The following is a 10,165-nucleotide window of genomic DNA, read 5'->3' as shown; positions in this document are numbered from 1 at the left end:
GGAGGTATAAAATTAGATAATAAAAAGATACTTCCTCATTGAGAAAAGGAAGATGGGAATAAAGAATTGAATATCAACACATATAGTCATGTAGGCAAGATGTTAACAATTGTTCATAGCAGAACAATCCCATTCTCTCTGAATATGAGGCAGATCAAAGGTTTAAAAACAAAAATTTATAAAAAAAAAAAAAAAAAGAGTTGGGAAATACATTGAGATATCTGAGGAGAGCTATGTAGTTTAAAAAGTGAGTGGGAAAGAATGATCCTCAGAAACAGAATCACATAGCCTAGAAGTCCAGGCAAGATTTCCTAATGGTGAGTGAGAAATGATCCTGTCATGGACCCTAACAGCCTTCAGCAGTTTAAACTCAGTAGCAGAAATGGTGGGAGTTGGGGGTGGTAATAGATTGGTCCAAGAAGGGAACTGACCAATGTATATGGTAACAGATTAGCATGCTGGTGAGAAATAACTGAAAGGTTTGACCTTGAGATCCAGGTAAGGAGGAAGAAAAAGTGAGCAGAGGAGACAATCACTGTTAGTGTAGCCCTGTTCAAACTTGACTGTGCATATGGAACAGATTAGGTGAGGGGACAGATGATTCCACATTTCCAACAAGCTCTCAAGTGAGGTCAATACCCTTGATGCTGGTCCACAGAACCCATGTAAGTTGCAAGAGGTTAGACAACAGAGATCTCAAAGAAGTCAAAATGTAATATAAGGGCACAGAATTATAGAAAGAAATGAAGCCATGGGAATTGCAGAATCCAGATTTCCAAAATAGATTAGTATGACAAGGTTCAGGGAGGAACCCTGGTCAAGAGCAGCTGAAGTCAAGTGACAGGAGAACATGAAGAGAGGCTAGGGATTCAATGGGCTGCTCCTTGTAGACATTTTAGTCACCCAGGATGGAGACAGAGGAAAACTGTTAAGTATTAAACTTTTTAATGCATCTGGAAAAAAAAGACCTAGACACCACTGAAGGATTATATAATCTGGGAAAAGGTAGATTTATGTTCAAGTTTTGGAAGAAAAACTACTGGAAAAAAAAATGGATACCTGGAGTATATGATTGACATCAGAGACATAGGGAGGTGGAAGAATGAGCAGTTTGGAGGGAAGCTTTTCAAATAAACCATCTAGCAACCTGACTTCACTAATATATTACAGTTAAATAAGAAGGTAGTAGGCAAAATCAAGCAAAAGGTTTAAGGTTATAAGAAAACCGATTGTACAATATGAAAGTTTGAAAATAAGTCAACAAAGAATGGTTGGAGTCAGACAATGAGACTAAAAGAGAAACTCTCTATGACTCTGGCCCTGCAGATGAAGACAGGCAAAGCCAGAAAGAAAGAGGAAGAGGGTTGAGAGCTGGGAGGGCCAAAATAAAATCCACAATTTCTAATTCTATACATGTATGTAAACTAGAAACAGCAAGAGCAGTTCTTTGATTGACAATCTTTCAGTTCTAAGAAAGATGAGATCTGTTTAGTGGCAATGAATTGAGGACTTTGCAATAGTATGATTATCAGATTTATTTTGAATTCCGATATACAAAAAAGCAGCTTTTTTACCTCCTACTGTCAATTCTTGTGGTTAACCGAGCTTATCATAGGCGTGGGGGGATGTAGCTTGGGGCTGTGCAGCAGCTGACAGGAGCTCCAACACTGGATGTAATCCAGGAGGGCGGATTAGAGATGAGACCTTTGCAGCACTCCTGCATTCTAATTAGCTATAGTCATGAAAGATGTAAGCTTCAGACATTGACATTGTCACTTCAGGCAAGGACAAAAGTCATCTGATTTATATTAATATGAGAAAAGTTTAAATCTGCCCGTTTAATAGGGGAGAGTTTAGGCAAACTTTCATTAGACTCTCTGGCTGATAAATGAAATGATGCAAGACTGTAAAAGACACATCATTTATTCTGTAAATTAATAGAGACTGAAAATCATTTTATGGTAAATCACCCCTTTTATCAGCAAAAATATCTCTGGACTGGAACAAAAATGGGAATATTTTATTGTCATCCTAAAAATCTTACTCTTATCATTTTTAAAACCATTTACATTATTGTCTATGCCATGAATTAACATTAGAAGAAAATACCTTCATGAAGAGTTGTGAAATCTGGAGATATAAGTGAAGATAATTACATCCCTAAAATATTCATTTATTTCCAATGTTTTACTCTAATTAGTAAATGTTATCATAATATAGCATTATAAGTATTTATTTTGACTATCACATATATAATATAAATATATATTTTTACTTTAATATATTATAGTACTTGTATTTTTATAGTTTTAAAATCTTCAATTTAATCCCCTTTAATTTTATCACACTCCTGCCTACAGTGATTTAAAGACTTAAGATCAAGACTTATGTTTAATCAAGATAAATTTTATAGCCTTTTTCTATTTAAATCTTTGGGTTTTTGTCATATGCATGGATTATAATACAGTGTTGCAAGAAGGCTTCTAGAGAATTTAGAATACATTTACATTCCCTAGAATTTCATTGATTAATCTGGGTAAAAGGCAAATCAATAATTCTTACCTCTTCTAAAAAGAACTAAGTCACAATTTGTTTCCAAACCATGTTGTTCCTAGACATGAACTTATTTATTTAACACAAAGTTATTGGCCTTTACTGTGTACCAGAACATAGGCTAAGTACTGATTTTTTAAAAAGTATAAAACATGATTCCTATTCTTCAGAATTTTATGACACATGAAAAACAGAACATACATGAATTATAAAGATAATTGACCATTAAGGCAGCACATAATTAAATAGATACATTAATCTAATTTGTATCACTAAACATTCAGACTTCATTTTCCTAAAATAATTTATCTCTAGAATCACTACCAAATACTTTGCTTTCAGGAAATCCGGATTCATTCCAGAATGATTTGTTAAGGCCTGCCATTGTTTTGTCAATGTCTTACTTGGTCTTCCGTCATTTCTTTCAGACTCTGGCACATGATAGGGACTCAACAAATGACTGTGAATAAATGAGTGAGTCAAGGAATGCTGAGAGAAAATGTAAAATGTACAGTATTTCTCGGGCCTTTCTTTTTCATCTGAAAGCATGAGCCCTTTTAGTTTAAATAAAGATGAAATAAAACTCAAGTTTCATCAGTGTTTCTTAAAGCAGGGACAAATCCATATCCAACTAAAGTATCCCAGTAAATTTCTTTCAAAAGCAATAATACTCTCTCCATTTATTATTTGTTTCATCCATACAAATATCTCTAGAGTGATGTTAGTACACTTTTCTCAGTAATGTTTTCTTGGATGTATGCCTTTCTTACATTTTTCATTTATCTAATTTTTAACAGTAATGTTTTCCAAAACCTGAGGCATACTTGTAGTGTCCAATATCAAGATGATGGACACTTCCTGCAATATTTCCCTCCTCTAGGCCAGACTTGCTCTTTAATCTCCTCCCATTCTCAGAGGACACTGCTCTCTTCCTTGACAATCTCCTTCAAATGATAATAACTGTTTATCAGTCCAGTCCTCACTACAAAAATCCAGTTCTCTTAATGATATTGCTGCCAATTTAGTATTACTATCTTTAATTCTCCTTTCCATTTTTTTCAACATGACCTTTAATGATCCTGATTCTGTGTGGTAATGAGGATAAGCTATAAAAATTAAATTATGAAAAATATTTGATGGTCCTATTGAGTGCTATTTTTACTTGCTGTTTTCTCCCCTCTACTTGTTCTTGGTGAAAAGCCTGGGTAACTGCTATTTCCATGCCTGCCAGACTACAAAAGTAAATTTCAAGGAACAACTGAAATAAGGGAACAAAAGGCATAATACATATTAATAAACCTGAAAAATATTCAAGCAACAGCCTATTATTCTTTACATCAAAAGAAAACACAGAAACTGAACCTCAGAAGCGAAAATGAAGTGGGAAAAAATGATAACAACATAAGAACTTGGAAATTAGATGAAACGTCAGAAGACTGAAAAGGGTTCAAGAAAAGAACTCAAAATATCCAGAAGGAAGTAAAGGAAATGAGTATGACAAGAATTATAAATACGCTGTGGTACTCAGTAGTTGGTAACTATACTCACACAGAATTAACATCATTTTATAATAAGTTCTTTATTTTTAAAACAGTAATTTCTTTAGGCTTCTATCCTTCAATTAAATGCATGAAGTGCTTCTAATGTGAATTAACTTAATAACCAGTTATTCATGCAGTCATTCATCAGAAATAAAACATCCTAATTGGTAAAAGAATGCAAGTGACTTCTAGAGAATTTCATTCCTTGATGACCCCAATGGATAATAATCTCTAAAAGGAAAAAGAAATGATGGTCAAATATGGTTTATCATGGGATTTTATAATGTTCCAGTTTCCTTCTCATTATAAGTTTCAACTATTTTATATTTTTTATCATTACTTCAGATTTCAAGCAAGATCTAAAGAATGAGTCACATGTAAAATATTATCAAAAAGGGTGAACAAGGTACTACACAACTTGACATTGGTGTGTTGTCTACATAACCCTAAAAGCTGCATAGAGAGTAAACTGCATGAGGCACATCATGCCTAGATTTATTCTGTATTCCCACCACCAGCTACAGAGGACAGTGCCTGACTCAGAGAATTAAAAGATTGCAAATTAGGATTGAAATGCTTTAAATAAGCCATTCATAAAACAAGTTCACTAATTCCTGTGTGTCCTCAAAGGCATCTTTTGTATTTTTCATAATTCATTATTCAGTATTTAAATAAAATTTTATAGTCCATTCATATATAATGATATGACCATTGAGAAAAGAATTTCCCATAGATTAAGGATTGATGAAAAGAATCAATTTAATAGAAGACGAGTTAGACCTTTAAAAGGCACAAAAACACATGATTTGCCAATTTAGTTAAAGACCAGTCAAGTTACCTAAACAACACCAAGAGGGAAAAAATTGCAGTTCCATAGGCACCTGGATATTCCTGGCTGTATTCAGGTATTCTTGGTATTTTGATTTTGTGAACAAGACTAATTCCAGATTCCAAAGGCTAGCAGACAGATATGAATATACATCCAATAACCATGATGGTCTTAGATGCTGGGAAGCAGAGATGGGAATGGTCATGGGACAATGAAAGGAACTGAGCCTTTGGGTAGAAAGCATCAGGGTTAAAAAATCAACAAGGGCTGGGAGAAGATAGGGTGCTAAGCCATCTTCATCCTTGCTCCAAGATGCTGGGCTTTGTTCTTAGAAGATTTTAAAGAACTTTTGAAAACTCCTGCTACTTCCCTCTCCAGGGACAAACAGATATTTATTTAAGGGTGCGATACACTAAACTTTTTCATCAACTCACAAAATGTGAACCCTTCCCATAGAGCAAAACAGCACACTCCTATTGTCTTTCATTTCCAAGTGCCAGAGGGGAATTGCTTTTAATAAATACTTTTACACTGCACTTCAGTCGAATTGCTATCGTGTGAAAACAGGCCTGAGGAGAATAACACATTGCCAAATTTCCTCCAGCGAGTGCAAAATAATACTGTAGGTTCTGGCAGAGAAATAAAGTGGAAATCTGATTACTTTGTTTTATTCTATGTGGAGATAATGCGTGAGCACATTTAAATACATAATTCAACATATTTCAGCTATGGCCCTAGATGATGATTTAATGTCAGCCTTACACTAACCTTGTAACATGAGAGTTGCATTTAGAGCTAACAACTAAAAAGAAAGTTGATGAAATTACACTTTATTTTATTTTCTGCCGAGCTAAGCAGACCTGTTTATTTCATTCCTAATGCCAGCTACCACCATAAATTTAAGGAAACTAACCCTACCCAGAGAAGGCCATACATATTAATAAAGCTGAAAGAACTGTCTGCTCACCATATTGGGATACATTCAACCAAGGAACAAAAAATAAATAAAATGTGGAGATCATTTTCATGGGTCAAATTATGGTAAGTGATTTAAGGTCCAAATAGATTTGCAGTAACTTAACATTTAATTATATAAAATCCAAAATTGTATTAGATATATGTAAATAGCAACTTGTGAAGAAATACCGAATGGTTTTAGGAAATTGCAGTGCAGAGGATATTTTGCATAAATGGTTAAAGAGTTTAGGAGGTCACTAGTAAGATATAAGTTACAGAATATTAATACAGAATATTAATATTCTTCAGTAATATTATAGAAGAGTAGAATAACTTACACTAGGAAACGGTTTTAATGGTAATAACTGTGATGATAATTTTTTAAATTGGTTCCTTCCATTTTATGTATCTGAGTTATTTCTTTGGCAACAAGCATAGGCTAGCCCAGAAAGTTCTTGAGACATCAACTATTTTTAATCCCATCACTAATAATCAGGCCACAGACACAGTAAGATGCAGCCTTATTAGGTGGCTTCCAGAGTCCCAGGAACCAATGGGATAAAATGCTTCTTAATGCTTCATATTCACAGCTGAAAGGTAGTTTCTTCAAAAGTCAGTTTTATAACTTACTTTTATGACTTACAGCCTAGAAGACAATTGTCTCTCCTCCCAAAACAAAGGAGAAAAATAAAGATTGAAATGTTAGGGGGTCCACATAGTCCAGCTATTTTTACTTCTTTACCCAAGTGATATTTTTGCATGGAAATTTGTAAACAAAGATATTAATTAGGAATTGATGTAACAATATGGGAAAATAAATCCAATTTTCCTAGATTCCCTAATGGGTTCTGAATGACAGGGTACATTTGCATTTTCTGTCAAGTTTCTGCTTTCTTCTTAGGACAGAGAAAATAGAGGTTGTCTTAAAATGAGTTATCTTTGACATCATCAGCTTCTAAGTACCAAAACCTTTCTTTTGTTGATCACAATTGTTCCCTAGGCTTGATAGTATCAATTTTAACAGTATTCTCCTATTTCTGTTTAATAAATAAATTAGAGCCTTCCTTGTTCCAAAAGAAAAGCATTTGAATCACCATCTCTAGCACTATTTTGGCCATACGGTTCCATTTGAATTCACTTAATTCAATTTGTAATCTACAAGTCTGATTGCCTTAATCTCTAGTGTTGTCACTGTTTCTACTTTTCAGCTATCACTACTTTTCCTGTTGCTTCTACTGCTGTCTACTCATAATGACACAAACTGTATTGAATCTCACAAGGAACGTGGAAATGCCCGTGCCTGGCTGGGAAATTCTATGATTATTTAACCTGCTACACGTTGAGCCCTGACTGGTTTGGCTTCCACTGAGATCAGGGGACTTCACAATACATGGTAGGCCACACATACCTCTTTCTCGACTTATCATTCTCCCATAGAGAACCAAGGTCTAAGAGGCCAACATCTCTTTTCAGTCCTTTTAGGATGATGGGTATGTCCCCTAAGAATCATAAATAAAGGTCATTGTTCTCTCTAGTCACTTCCACCCTCTCTGGAGGACTTTGGCTTTATAATTAATGATCTCAGCAGTCTTGCTTTCTTGATGGCCTCTGTCTATTTACAGAATTTTCACACTACACACTCTGGACCCATTCTGTGGCCTCTCTCTCTGGATCCTCACATTTTATGGTTCTTTTAACTCTCTGATCTGTCATAAGAAGCAAAACATTTTGAAATTTGAAACTTAAAAGTTCCTAACTTGCAAAAACTGCAATTCCTAACACACAACCACTGCCATATTATTTCAGACCTCATCTCAGTATTTTGAACCTACTCTTCTTTTATAAGGATTTGCGACCACTATGGATGGTAGCAGACAAAATGCTTAAATCCAATGGCTTCATTTCCCACACCCTTGAAAACTGCCGTTCTATTTTTGCATAGTATGTTAGTCTGTTTTCTTTTTCTATAACAAAATTTGTGAGATTGGGTAATTTGTGAAGAATAGAAGTTTATTTGGCTCATGATTTTAAAGGCTGTGGAGTCCCAGAGAATGTTGCTCACATCTGGTAAAGGCCTTCTAGCTGCATGGTAACATGGTGAAGGGCACCACATGGTGAGACAGGGCAAGTGTCCCAGCTCAGTCTCTCTTCCTCTTCTTATAAAGACACTAATGACATCACTGGGACTTCATTAGCATGACCTCATCTAATCCTAATTACCTCCCAAAGTCCCCACCTCCAAAGACCATTAGCATATGAATTTGAGGGTTAAGTTTCCAATATGTGAATTTAGGGAGGACACATTGAAACCACAGTATCTAGCATTTTTGCATTCCCTACTATCCCCTCAAATCTGTGAATAAGTTATTCTAGAATCTTACCAGTGACCTGTCTCAAACCGCTAGAGTCCATCTGGACTCAGGAACATCCCTTATCTCCAAGAATTGAGAATTGTGAAAGAAATGGTTAAAAGTCAGATCAGTTAAGAGGAAGAAATGCAGCTAGACAATAAGCATAGGAAAGCATAGGAAAGGATGTTCAATGCCTTTTATAGTAAGATGTGCATTTAAAATATAAGATAAATTTTAAGATTAAAATATTCAATGGTAGTCACTTCCATTTACACTTGCTAGAAGAACTGGTAAAAACTTTTAAGAAGATGATGTGGAGACTCGCGTGTTAGGAAGCTCAGGTTGGTGTGGTGTGCCGTCTTTTCGCTCGCGTCAGGGACTGCCCCGCTCAGCAGCCACCATGGCATCAGACGAAGGCAAACTTTTCGTGGGAGGACTCAGTTTTGACACCAACGAGCAGTCCCTGGAGCAGGTCTTCTCAAAATACAGAGATCTCCGAAGTGGTGGTGGTGAAAGGCAGGGAGGCCCAGCGATCACGAGGCTTTGGTTTTGTCACGTTTGAGAACATCAATGATGCCAAGGATGCCATGATGGCCATGAATGGGAAATCTGTGGATGGGCGACAGATCCGAGTTGACCAGGCTGGCAAGTCATCTGACAACCGATCCCAAGGGTACCGAGGTGGCTCTACTGGAGGCCGGGGCTTCTATCATGGAGGCTATGGGGGTGGCAGGTTCGAGTTGGAGTGGGGGCTATGGAGGCTCCAGAGACTACACAGCAGTCAGAGTCAGGGCGGTGGCTACGGTGACCGGACTTCAGGCGGGTCCTACAGAGACAGCTATGACAGTTATGCTACACACAAGGAGTAAAAATCCTTCCTGCTCAAGATCGTCCTTCCAATGGCTGTGTATTTAAAGATTTTGGGAGCTTCACTGAACCGTTAATGTGTAGTGAACACACCTCCTTGTATGCCCACTTTTGTAGTCATTTCAGTTCTGATCTTGTCAACCCAATCTGACTGCTTCTGACCCCCAAGATGACCTCATTACTAGACTTACCTTTTTAAGGAAGCACTGTCTGTTTTTAAGGGTTTTTAAAACGTTTTGAAAAGCACTTCAGATTTTATTTTTTACCATGAGCCATGGGTTTCTAAAAACCTCTTGTCGGGGGTTGTGTGGTTCTTGTTTTTGCAGGGCTGGGGTTGGAACCCAGGGCCTCATGCATGCAAGGCAAGTGCTCTACCACTGAGCCACACCCCAGCCCTGTTGTGTGGGTTGTTGGTTACTGGATTTTTTTGGTTCTGGATTTTGTTGTTGTTGTTGTGTTGCTTTTTTTGTTTCTCTTTTTAGTGGGGGGTCACCCAGCAAAGTTGGGTGCCCCATCACTTCTCTGGGATCACATGAACTCTGAATTCGCTCTCTGTCGGAAGCTCAGTAAGCTGTGGTTTTTTCCAACTCTGTGTAATGTTTCTGAGTGTAGTGTGATAGGACAGCTGCCCTGGAGCCACCTGCACATCCCTCTGTGCTGTGTGTGCTACACAGTAGATGTGCAGAAGTCCCTGGAGAGGTTCTTGAAGATGTTATTTATATTGTCCTTTTTTACTGGAAGACATACGCATACTCCATTGCTGTTGTATTTGCAGTGGCTAAGGAACTCTTGTACGCAGTTTTCTTTGGCTTTACGAAGTCGATGAAAAGACTGTGTGAAACAAGAAAAAGAAAAAAAAAGATGATGTGGAAATAATTGTCCTTATAAATCGTGATGATGCTGTGCTTCAATTTATTCAACTAAAAATGGGGCGAATAATAATCTGCTTATAGTGTGTGGTAAAAAACAATTCAATATTTTCAAAGTAATTAGAATTGTGTCCAACACCAAAACAAAAACTCTACATAAGAACTAACAATCATTATTATTACTAATATTTAAAATAA

At 36.6% G+C, this 10,165-nt stretch overlaps 1 pseudogene; it reads left to right on the top strand.

Moving 5' to 3' along the window:
* Nucleotides 1-8,631: 8,631 nt before the first annotated feature.
* Nucleotides 8,632-9,241, top strand: LOC124991678 (cold-inducible RNA-binding protein-like; annotated as a pseudogene).
* The last annotated feature ends 924 nt before the right edge of the window (nt 9,242-10,165 follow it).

The sequence above is a fragment of the Sciurus carolinensis genome, chromosome 8 (assembly GCF_902686445.1).
Source record: "Sciurus carolinensis chromosome 8, mSciCar1.2, whole genome shotgun sequence".
Lineage (NCBI taxonomy): Eukaryota > Metazoa > Chordata > Mammalia > Rodentia > Sciuridae > Sciurus > Sciurus carolinensis.
Note: the sequence above shows the minus strand (reverse complement) of the source record. Positions and strands in the feature narration are given on the sequence as shown.